The 12,400-nt window shown below is 42.5% G+C and overlaps 1 protein-coding gene across 1 annotated transcript in view; it reads left to right on the plus strand.

The window, feature by feature from the left end:
• Window positions 1-12,400, plus strand: part of nfixa (nuclear factor I/Xa) — a 102,292-nt gene that overhangs the window by 12,891 nt on the left and 77,001 nt on the right.

Below are 12,400 nucleotides of genomic sequence, written 5' to 3' on the forward strand. Positions count from 1 at the left end.
ATTATATTATGTTATTTATCTTAATTCCACAGGCAAAACGTAAAAAGAGAGCACTGAATGGAGCTTTTGTTACTGTTTTTCCAAGAGGACATTTCGTGCGTTTTAAAAGGCCGGTATTTAGTCCCATAGGCTACTGTACGCAGGGGAGTACGTTTTTATTTATTTTTTAAATCGTCTTTAAACAATATGAAACAAATATTTTAAATACGATGTCCTTTTTGAATACGCATCTAGTGTTTTTAAATGCACAATGATTGAGTGTATTTTGACCTTTCCGGCCTCATCTCCTGTAGCCTGCACCTCTGTCTCTAAGCAGAAATAGGTCTGGACGTAACTATTTATCGGCTGAAAGCATGGAATCACACTTTAAAGTGTTTATATTACAAAATATAATATTTAGATAATAAATGCCTAGTTAAATGACAGGGCAATGCCCATATATCCCTTAAGCAGTTGTTATGTTTTAAGAAGGGAGAAACTTATTAGGCTTGCTTCTTAATTTTACTTAATTCATAATGATATTTTATTTCTTAATGTTGTTAATGTGCTGAAAACACCTTGTTCCAGTGTGTAGATACATTTCACCTGTAAACTCAACTAACAGCTCACATGAGCAAAGGTCAAGTCATAAATGACCTTTTAGTTTTTTCTTGCAATGTCAATATTCTTTTGCAGTTCATGAGTATATATTTAAAGTAATTGTTTTAAACTAAGCTGTAGTTCACAGATGAAGAGAGATGTAGTGCAGAGTTAACAGAAGAGCCTCAGCGCCGAGCTTCCGTTTCAGGCCGCCGCAGCTCCGTTTCCTCATGCCGCTCGGCTTATCACATTAAATGCAGGTTAATTTCAGTATGTTACCATTGAATCCCTTTAAAAAAGAAAATAAAAATCAAGTTAAATATACTTTTTAAAGCAGAAAGCAGTGTGGATTTTTTTCTGAAGTCAACACTTTCCGCAAGTCAGGAGTTGTACAGTGCAATAAACTAATTATAGGGCTTATGCATTATAATTTTGACTTATTATTTTACACTGGGAAAGGATTTAGCATTAACAAGTCGCAGCTGTTTAGCTCCAGGCCTGTGTTACGTGTTGCAGTGTTGCAGCGAGGTCACGGTCTGCCGCACTCCTCTCCTTTTCCCAGTTTTGCTTTGCTGCGTGGGGGTAATATTATATTCCTATTTGTTAATACATCTTTTTGAGATTATATTACACCTTTGTCATGTGATGAGAGAGAATATTTATTTATTTTTTCAACCGGCTTGACTGGCTCTGTGGAAACAAATCCTCCTCAGTGTTATTTCAGGCCTTCTGACCAGACCTCAATATGTCTTTCTCAGTTTGAGCAGTGATCAAATACAAAATTGTATTTCATCGCATAAACTGCAACAAAGTCAGAAACCGTGGCTACATCATAATCATTTAGAGCACTTGGAAAGCTTCTGTCTTTTTCCATTTGTGTTCTCTTTTATGTAGCCTACTTGACCTTTTCTGCCGTATGTTAGTTTTAGACTACGAGGGATACATTTTCTAATCAATAGTCTATTTGATTTGCTCCGTAAAATAAGTCCAACAGCCCTATACTGCATATTTAGCACAGATAATTTTCCAAGCCATGGTGGTATGAGGCAGAGGTCCGCATCGAGTTTCCTCCTTCTTTCCATTAATTAAAATTAATTGGCTGCAGATCCTCTCGCACGAGCGCCGCATAGACGCGTGCTGCCCATATGCGCGATACATATTGATCTGCTTAGGCTGCTGTTACTGCGTCTCCCGGCCCGGCGGATGGATATCAAGAGCTGCTGATTTGTCCGCATTCTCTCATATCGGCTTCACATCGTGTTTGTAGTTAGATATGAACGCATCTGGAAGATAATAGCAGTCCAAATTAACTTTAAACAACACTCGATCCTGCTCGTGGGTTTCTAAGTATCACTACTCTGTTCCACACCCGTAATTTAAACTTGACTCGAACATCCGCCTTTAATTTGCTTTAATCGTCTGTTTAAAAGATCTGTGGTTGGTTGCGGCGAAAGGCGGGATTGTTTGTTTTTCCTTAAGGTGTGTGGGTGTGTGTCCTCACCATAGGCGCACATGCATGAATTATACCAACGTGCATGGACTATGTACCCATTGTCCATTAAGACGGTGTTCTTTGATCCCAGCCGTGTAAATAATTCACAAATCACAGAAAACATGCAAAACTGGTGTAAACAATCTACAATGTATTATTAACGGTGATAAAAGCTTTCCTGGAATGGCCTGATGACGGACCCGAGCAGCCAAAAAAGTAGTCCACATGCACTTGCCAAACAGCACCGAGATGCTTTTTTTTTTGTTACGTGGCATTGTTTAACATCCTTGTGACGGAAGTATATTTGCATAAAGTTTTAATGCGGTTTGAAGGTCGTGGAGGCGTCGTTAATTAAAACTTTTATGTGCTGCGTTTTGAAATCAATTATTGCAGACTTCAGTTAAGTCCCGCTTATCCAAATGAGATGTGGGCTGCTAATATACCGCACGTCTCACAAACACTGCCAACTTTTCTAAAGCTTTGCTGCGAACTCAAGAGATGTTTAACACTGTGCGGGAGATTGTTTCGCTATTTCCGGCACAGATCACACGCAAAAAAAGATGTTGTATTTGCTTGCTCGACTCTTGCTCATATGTGCTTCATGATCTAATGATTTGCAGTTCTGAAGTGTTTTTTTTTTAAAGATTTTGAGATCAAATGAGTGGTTGAAACTCACTCATCCGTACAGATTGGCAAAGCACTTGAAAGCATCCAGTGAAAGCCATACATACTGTAGCCATGCCATATAGCCATAGCAACAGAACAAATGTGGAGATTTTGTGGTCTTTGTCTTTGGTGATGGAGATAAAGGCACTTATCATCTTAACAAAAGTACTTGTGAAATGGTGCATATAAAGTCTGTGTATGGCAATATGTGTGCAGCCCACGCAAGCATATGAACAATATATCTTATATTATATATTTGTTTATTTCATCTTCCTGTTTTAGCCACCAGCTTCTAATTGTGTGCTTGAGTACATTAGGTGTGTGTATCCTGCTACGTTTTGGGCCGATGGCTCTCCTGCGTCAGCCCTCGTTTCTGGTTTCACTGGGCTCGGACGCTGACGGTTGTGGTGCTATAGTGTAAGCCGAGGTGGGCCTGCACGATCTGGTAACATACCAAGCCTAGCCGGCATCACTTTGCACCACAAAGACACACACATAGACACTAATCCTGCTCACACAGAGCTAGTTGGTAGGCACAGCACAGGCAGCGGAGAATAGGTTTGCTGTAGTGGATGGTAGGCAGGGGGAAAGTGGCCCGCCAACTGTGCCAGGACGACAGGCAGGCAGGCCGGTCGGCAGTGGGTTGCAGGCTGAACCCAGGGGTACATTGTGTTCTTTTTACTTATTCATCCTTTCTGCTGGAGGCAGACCAGGTCCACCTTACACGGCTTGGCCCAGAATGAGAGCTGGTATAGAAAGCGACGGAGGGATGGGACGGAGGAAGGAGTAGGAGAAATGGCACATGTCCATGTCAGTTAAACAGTGATCGAATATATTTCTATTAAATGTAGAGAAACTGCATTTGTGTGAGGGATGTGTTGACTCATGAGGTTTTAAAAAGATCTTGAAACAAGTTGTTTGAATATTTCACACATTGTGCATCCTATTCGCCAAAAGTGTGGACAAATTGAAATATTAGTTTTTTCTTTCAAAGTTTTTAAAAATGTGCCTCGGAGGAGCCATTATAAAACCTCAAAAACCCTAAGATAGCTTGTGGACAGCCCCCCTCTGCTTGTCTTTGTGTTTGTGTGTGAATCAGTCTTAGAGGTGAGGTAAATCCAGCAATGTGCTCATCCCTTATCTGTGCAGTCTTCCTGACCGCCCAGAGAAAATGGATTTATCCCGCTTAACCGAAGCAATTGGCACAACAGGGTAATAGGTGGTTGTCCCCTGGATGCATGTGCATATGTGTGTGTCCGATATGTGTGTGTCCGTGTGAATAAGTGTAGCCCCCTCCCCACATCCTAGTGTGGATTAGGTTTATGCTGATCTGTGGCCAGTGGAAGCAGGCAGTGCCTATAGCGGTCTTATGTTGGTCTGCGATATGTGTTTACCAAGCCATGCGACCCACACGCGTACATGCGCACACACACTTTTACGCACACACATCTGAAATCAGGCTGAGCACTCACGTATGTTATAGACAGATAGATGGGCATGTGGTGGAGGAGCAGCAGTGTCAGAACATCTCACTTTGGCCTTTGCCAACTTTTGGCATGGGATTAGAAAGTACTCCAAAATGAAATATCTGCAATTATCCTGCAGACCTTTTGTTGTTGCTCACGAATACATGTCATGTTTTTGGCGGGGGGGTAAGTATTGAGTAGGTTATATGAATTTGGGACTGATAATTATATATCATCTGTGCAAGACTGCTATTATTTCTTCACAGGTGCAAAAACTAGCAGTTTACACTCGTTTACGGTGAGAATACTTTAGTTTGCAAGCAAGTGATGAGATGATCAGGCAGGAGGAACCCACAAGGAGTCAAGTGATGAGAAGATACAAGAGCCAAGGCACTGTGTACTTCTTGCAGCTGCTTGGGACAGACTCCCCTTCACCTTCATCCCACTCCTCTTCCTCCTCCCCCTCCACCTCCTCAATTAGCTCTTTTTAAAAGAGAAGTAACGGTTAGTGAGAGATCTGCATTGTTCGAGGATGAGCCTCAGTTGTTGTTGTTGTTGTTGTTGTTTGTCTCTCCCTCTCTCTCTGTCTTTCTCCATCCCCCTCCTATGTCGCCCGTTGGTGTGTTTTTCACTCTTTTTGATTTTCTCAGAGCCTTTTTTGTGAGGGTAACCCGTCTGAATGGGACAATGCAGCCTAGCGTGAAATTAAAGCTCTTAGTTAGTTTGGAGTTGCTCAAAAGAGGATTTTACACATGCATGCATTCATACACCCTCCCATACGCTATAGATATAGCTAATTAGAGGAAGTACACCCTATGTCGAGCATCAAGGGCCCAATTAAAAGAGTAGGGGAAACCTCGGCGCACAAGATCTAGGCCAAATCAGCTCTGTGAATGCATCTCTATGCCGTGTGTGTGAACAGCATGTCTGCCTCCTTAATCCAGGCGGGAGAATATGGACACGACTGATATGAGGAACGCAAGTTTCATTAACATATGCATGTCACGTACTCTTTAAGTAAATCAAGAAAACAGTCGAATTGATCATTCTGACAGGCTAGCGTCTGATTCAAAACAGATTGAGCTGCTCTTGCTGACTCTTCCAAGTCTCAATTTGGAAGTAGCCTCCACTGAAATGTCTGTCATGCATGCACATTAGAGTTTTTTGTTGTTCATGTCAAAGGCTTTCTTCGTGCAATTTCACAGTACAACATTGGAGTCTGCTAACTGTTTTTACTTTGTCGAAAATTGTTCCACGCTGCTGAAGAATTTAAAGCATTTAATGTTAGCCTTCTTAGAATAAAATAGAAGTGCGGCACACCACAGTTATAATAACATTTGTCTCCAGTTAGGAGTTATGTTAATTTGTGTTTCCAGTGGGAAGAAATCTTTTGTCACATAGGTCAAGTTTTCACAGGAGTAACAGAAGTCACAGAACTCTGTTTGCTGTGTGTGTGTGTGGGTGTGTGTGTGTTCTTGTGTGTGTGTGTGTGTGTGTGTGTGTGTGTGTGTGTGTGTGTGTGTGTGTGTGTGTGTGTGTGTGTGTGTGTGTGTGTGTGTGTGTGTGTGTGTGTGTGTGTGTGTGTGTGTGTGTGTGTGTGTGTGTGACAGTTACTAAAGTAGGAATAACATACAAGTGATATCTGAAATATCCACATTACATAACAAATGAATCTGATAACTGACGCAATGGCACCAACCATTTGACTTCCATGATTATCAGGTAAAACACACACTCTTACATTCCATTGTTGAGTCTTATTTCCTCCGTGTAACTGCTGGCCGTAGAGGCCTGCAGCCGCAGCACGGCAGCCAGTGAATCCAGTTAGTGAGTCAGACTTTGTGGAACACAGAGTGCTGCTCTCTGATCCTTTCTCTCTCACCCTTTCTCTGTCTCTCTGAGAGCCCTGGCAGCTCGCCAGTGGTGGAAAAATCTATAAGCCATTGCGTAATATACCATATCTTTACCTCGGTTGAACCCGTATGCAAGATCCACAGCTGTGTGAGCGCACAAACACAGACATGAGTGTGTTCATGCCTCTCTATGTGTGAGACAGGACAGACAGACAGACAGACAGAAAGACAGACAGACAGACAGACAGGGAAGAGAGACACACACAGACACAGAGTGGCTTCTTTGTGGCTAGTTCTCAGTGAGTACCCACATATAAACAGTATCACACCACTTTGATCAAAGGCTGCTGGTAAAATATTTTCCAAGATAGACAGAGAACGGCGGTCTGATTACTCTGTGGAGTGCGAGGCCAAAAAGAAAGTGAGCTGAGGCCTTGCAAAATATATCTGTTATTGAGTCGGGTGATGTTAAAAATGGAAATCAAATTAACTTAATGTTTTTGCTTTAATGACATATAAACTCCATGGTAACACCACCAAAAGCCAGTGGCAAAAAGTGCTATTCACTACTAAAGTATGCATATCTTTACAATGGAAATGTAGCAGGCCGCAGGCTGGGTAACTTCCAGGACTTTAGTGTTCGACACTCTTCTTGTTCGCATTTCCACAAGATTTGGATTCGTCCTTGCGATGTGTTTGATGCTGCGTTTGTGCTTGTGCAGGCCTATCTTGTGTCCGCCTGCACCTGAAGCTTCTACAGGAGCTGTGTGATTGTCTGAGCTCCTGAGGGAGGATAGTGTTTTTATTGGCGGCCTTTAAAGTACGTCTTAGTCACTTTCAAACTTTCCTCAGTTATTATTTTTATGCTGTAAGGTCATGAGTGTAATCTATGTTATTGCTCTTCTTGACACACACACATACTTTAGAGTCAATGAGCAGCACTGTGCCCCACAGACAAAGTAGATAAAGATAATAACAAGCTGCTCACAGTGAGTGGATTCCTGTGTGATAATTTAAATGACATGCAATGCCAAACACTGCCTAATCAGTTCTCATCTTCACTAATATGATCCACTCAGCCAGTGATATTGGCCATCCACATATCACATGCTTGGACAGATTTGTTTTTGATGCTGGTGATTATTATTAAATGGTCTGTAATGACTGCTGATAATCCCCATATGCAGTCAGGCATCCTGGTCTTGCTGGGAGGCAGTTGTTTGTTAATGTACCAGTGAAACCTTAAACACATACAGATGTGTGTGGGACAAACCACAAACTCAACTCAGATCCCTGCCATTGTTTTGGTGCGTGTTTGTACTTAATTTTTACCGGCCTTCTTATGGAAATTTCTCACCCAACGTGCAACTTTTCGGCACAGAACCCCCGTATTCAACTTACTTTCCTCCCCCCGGCTACATGGTTGAACGGGTCAAACTGTGTTAGTGTGGTGATGGTGGTTTGGGCCGCGGGGGAGTGTGACATCTCTATGAGGGAGGTAGCTTCAATAAAAAGTTGGGTGGTAGAGGGATACTGCATCATTTTTCACTGCATGCATTGCTTATGAATGTATATGTGTGTGTGTTGTGTGGACGTGTGCGAGGCTGACTGCTGATATGTTTATGTTTATTGACTCAAATAGACGGGCCGTGGCTGCGTACACAGCGGTGTACGGGTGGCAGGGGTCCAGGCTTGGGGGAAACGTGTGTGTTTAAAGTACACACAGGCCTAATTATGCTGATTTAAGCATTCTTGCGGTCCTCCCTCTGGCTTGTGGTGAGTTAACTGGCACAGGGGCGTCCAGCAGAGAGGGAGAGGGAGGGAAAGCGGGCGTTAAGATAAAGCATACAGAAATCTCAATAAAGAGATTGATTTTTTTTTAAAAAGAAAGAAAGAAAGAGAAACTATGGTAGTGGGCTGCAACAAAGTCAGGGCTATTACGCAGAGAAATGTGTTGTCCCAGACACCGGTGAAACAGAGGAAAAACACACATCGCCGTCAAACTTCCTGGCAGGTTTCTTCCCTCCTTACTTTTGAGTGATGAGCGCGCCCGCTCTTCGTATTTATTTTTATATTCAGATGTTATGAATTGCTCCGGGAAAGGCCGTCCCTTTTCCCAGCAAGAGGAATTAATACTGTTTAAATGTTCTCTCTGGAGTCTAAAAGGAGGGCATTTTGCAATGGAGTTTGGAGGTTTATAAGTGAAAACCTAACCACTGCTAAATAAACAAACTGGGGATGATCTAAAAGTGACCCTTGTTTGTTGACTCTGCTCTCTGGCCTGTGGGTGTGCACCTGTCTGCTGTCGCTTCATGCTAACCAGGCAGTTAATGGTGTCTGTGTGCAGAAGGTGGGCGAGATAAGGGAAAAGCCGCATGAAAGAACTACATCAATTCAACAAAAATATAAATGCAGTTTTACAGATAAGTTGAATGCTATAGGTCTGAATATATAATCAAATATAAGCTGTCGGGTTGTTTTTTGCCTCATTCAGCAACTTTTAGGCATAGTGTTAACCAAACCGCAGTCCTTGTGTGTGTTTAGAGACTCCTGCACCTCTGCATTATGACTTTGTTGCCTCAACATTATCCCAAACACAACATTGACACTGAAGAGTACATAAAAGGCCCGCAGGTCTGCAGCAGCGCAGAGCAGAGATTGATGAGGTTGGCCAGTGTGTTTTCTTTCACGCAGGTGATAAAATCCTGCTGGAGAAGCAGGCAGGGCTGCTTAGTGTCTCCGGGTTCATTCACTGAACTGTTTGAGACAGGATCCACCGACACCACATCTCACATGTGCTCCCATCTGAAAATATGCTCTCACTTTCCAGGCACTTCATTCCTATCTTTTTTCTCTCTTTATGTCTCTCTCTGAAAACCTCCCTTTCACTTTGTCTGCTTTTCTCGATCTCAACTCTCACTACCCTCTCTAAATAACGTGGTTTACTTCAACGGTCTCTTACTCTTTTACCTCATTCTTTCCAGCCCCCCTCCGCTACTCCTCTCTTTCGTTCACTCAGGAAGAGCCACAGTCTTATCTGGGATATGTTGGATTTGGTGAGCTTAAAAGCCACTTTACTAACTCCCTGTGTGCCTCTCCTGAGAACAGCGCACTATCTAAAACAGTTTCACCATTTGCTAGGCTTTGTCCGTTGGAATGCTGATCATTGGGCAACATTTTTACTCCCTATGGCCTCTTAATGCTAATCCTTTACCTGACTCTCCATCTTCTTCCACCCTCCTCCCCCCTTCTCTTTCCACCGTCCGCTTCTTTTCTGACAAAAATGCTTGATATACACATATTGGGTTTCTTTGGTGATGTGAAGGAATGCTAAAGTATCATAACCATATTACAGTACTTAGAGGAGTAAAATGGTGCCAAGTGCTATCTGGAGAATCAAATCTCTGTGTAAGAGCCTTCTTTCCCCTTCAGATTGAAAAACGGTGTTTCTGTTTTGATTTTCCTCTCTGGAAAAATATAAAGCTGAAAGCCCCTCTCAAATTTGCTGAGACAATAGCGTTGTTGTATTCAATAAGGCAATTTCTCCAGGAATTGGAAAGCTAGCCTAAATAAAGACTCGGCCAAATCCTATTTTGCATCTTTTTCTTTTTGGGCAACCAAAGAGCTTTATTATTGCCTACATCATTTCCCTATATGTGTTTTTTTTTAAATCACGATCCACACGATGTCTCTATTCATGTGAATAAATGAATGATTTGCATATAGGATCACAACTAAGAAAATATGTTTTTTTATTTAATTGCTGGACTAATATTTGGAAAACTAAGTAGTTATTTCTAATCTCACAAAAAATGCAAGTTAATGATGAGTGTAATTCCAGTAGCGGCATGGCCAGGAAATGACCAGGCCGGGGCAGGCCCTCTCTGGCGTAAGCCGGCAGGCAAACTGGAGAGAGGGATTTGCTCGTTTTATTATTAGGCCTGAGTGTGTTGTTGATGGAGCGGCTCCATCCATGTTGACTCACAGAGGGACAGCGGTGATGGCTTCACTGAGCAGGGGTGTCAGGCTTGGCCGATGACTCAAACTCCCTGAACAGCACTGCAAAGGCAAAACCCTTTTCTGTGTGTGTGAGTGTGCATGTGCATTGGAATAGATGTGGGGAATCTTTCGTGTGCGGTGCAGGCCATACTGCGTTTGCATGTGCGTGTGTGTCTACACTGTGTGTCAGTTTCAGTCCTGACAGCCAAGAAGCCTCAGCAGCATCTGACGTGGCAGCTCGTGCTGCTTTCAGTCCAGCTCCCTCCTTCTGGCTCACTTCTCTGTGATACTATCTTTTCATACAATCACATGTTTATAAATGGAGACCGACTGGTATTTCATACCGGACCAGTTTTCCTGAGAGTTGATAAACAGTGTATCGTTCGCTGCAAAATAACATGGCACATTTAGAACATTTATTGCAGTTAAGAAACCTAACGTTTTTCATCTTTTATGAGACAACTTTTAAAGCTTGGCAGGATACTAAGAAAAAAAGAAAAAGTCATAAAAATATTTCACTCACATGTTAGTCAAATTCTCAGCACGAGTGCCAGGGATTCTAATGTGATTTAGAGCCAATATTAAACTACAAATAATCCAGATGCAAGCTATGAGGGAGACGATAGAGACCATAGTGTAGAATAAAAAGCTTAAACTGTTCCAGTGTTGGTTTGCATTGTATTGTAGCTGTTGTACTGAAAACATTAAAGTTAAGATAAAACTGCTCTCTTATACATTTTCGCATTTTTTGATAATGTTGAAAGCTAAAAACATTTACAACTATTATATCCAACACTGACACAGCTTTAAGCTTGGATCAGTGATGCAACATTTTACTTTTTGTTCCCTCTTACTTTTTCTCTCCCATGCCTGTTTATGAGGTGCCTTATCATGGAGGTGGGTTTTCTCCATTTTATGTCCCCTGTGAGGACATGTACTTATGGCTGTCTGCCTGTGGTGCTGTGGTGCTCCTGAGGTCAGTGCGAGGTGGTAGTTTAGGGCTGGGGAAGTCAGTGAGCGCGGTCACAGAGGAGATAACTGCGCGCACATTCTCCCCGAGGCGCCCGTCTGCATCGTATGTCTGCCTGTCCTCCCCTTGCTTTGTTGAAGGACACATCTTTAAAAAAGGAAAGCACTGGTTTAAGAGGATAAAAGTTTCAGAATGATTTTGCTTTTGTGAATGTGCGCTAGTGTTTATGTGTGTGTGTGTGGTTGTGAGAGCTCTTTGTTGCTCCCCTTTGCATGTGTTTGTGTGCGCCCTCTGTGTCTTCCGGCCTGGCATGGTGCTTGCCCTACAGGGAATGCCACTCAAAATGGGCAGAGCGACCTTTAACCCTCACACTGCCATCTCAGAGTCAAGGATAACTCGCTGCCACATCAAGAGCTTGTCTCGCTGTAACCCAAACTCTGTCAAGCATAGCAGAGATTAAGACCCGGGTCTCAGGAAGCCATTTGGAACAGACACCTTTTAACCCTAATGGGATTAGAGTCACATAGGAAGCCACTTGGAGCAGCCTCCCACTCTTAACCCCTAACACTAGCAACCCGGCGCAGACAAGGCAGAGTGCACAGGCAAAGGCCCAGCTCATATCATGCCACAGGGAGCGGGCACCGTTTAACCCTCGCAGCGCCAACTCCGCAAAGGCCAAACTCCAGCTCACATGATAAGCAGAATTAAATCCGCAAGCTTCACTGTTCCTGATAGGAAGCTCACTGGTGCGGAAATAGGATCCTAATGCAAAAGGTTTGGTTTCCCATCTACAGAGGAGGATGCAACAAACGTTTGCAGTGTTCATTGTAAAAGTGAAATTGTGGTCAGCATGCTATGAAGTTCTGTTCTTTTATTTATCGAGCACTTTCTTTTATTTTTTGGGGGGTTTAGGAAATCAGATTACTTAACACACTTGAACAAAAAACATTTTCTGGAGCTATTTACACCACAGATTATATAACTTGTGGAGACTTGACCTGATTCAAAACAGCATTATAAAAAACAATCAATAGCATTTCCTTTTAAGGAAATAAGAAAATGTCCAGTTTTGACAACCAACGTTTCTGATCGGTTTTAAAAAGATTTTATAAAGCAAATCGTCATATAATCTCATCACATGATTATTTATTCTTTAAACAGCAAGATTTGTTTCACCCACCGCACAATATAAAAGTAGTTGGCTGCTGTTCAAACACATTCAACACATTTTAAACCACTGCACATTGCTTTTATTTATAATACTGAACAAATGTAGCGTTCCTGTGCTCCACTAATGCCCTGCTCAACACTGAAGGAAGCAGTCAATCATGCAAATATAGGGTTATAATACATTCCGAAGTTATGAAATAACGTT

This window comes from Notothenia rossii, assembly GCF_949606895.1.
Source record: "Notothenia rossii genome assembly, chromosome: 1".
NCBI lineage: Eukaryota > Metazoa > Chordata > Actinopteri > Perciformes > Nototheniidae > Notothenia > Notothenia rossii.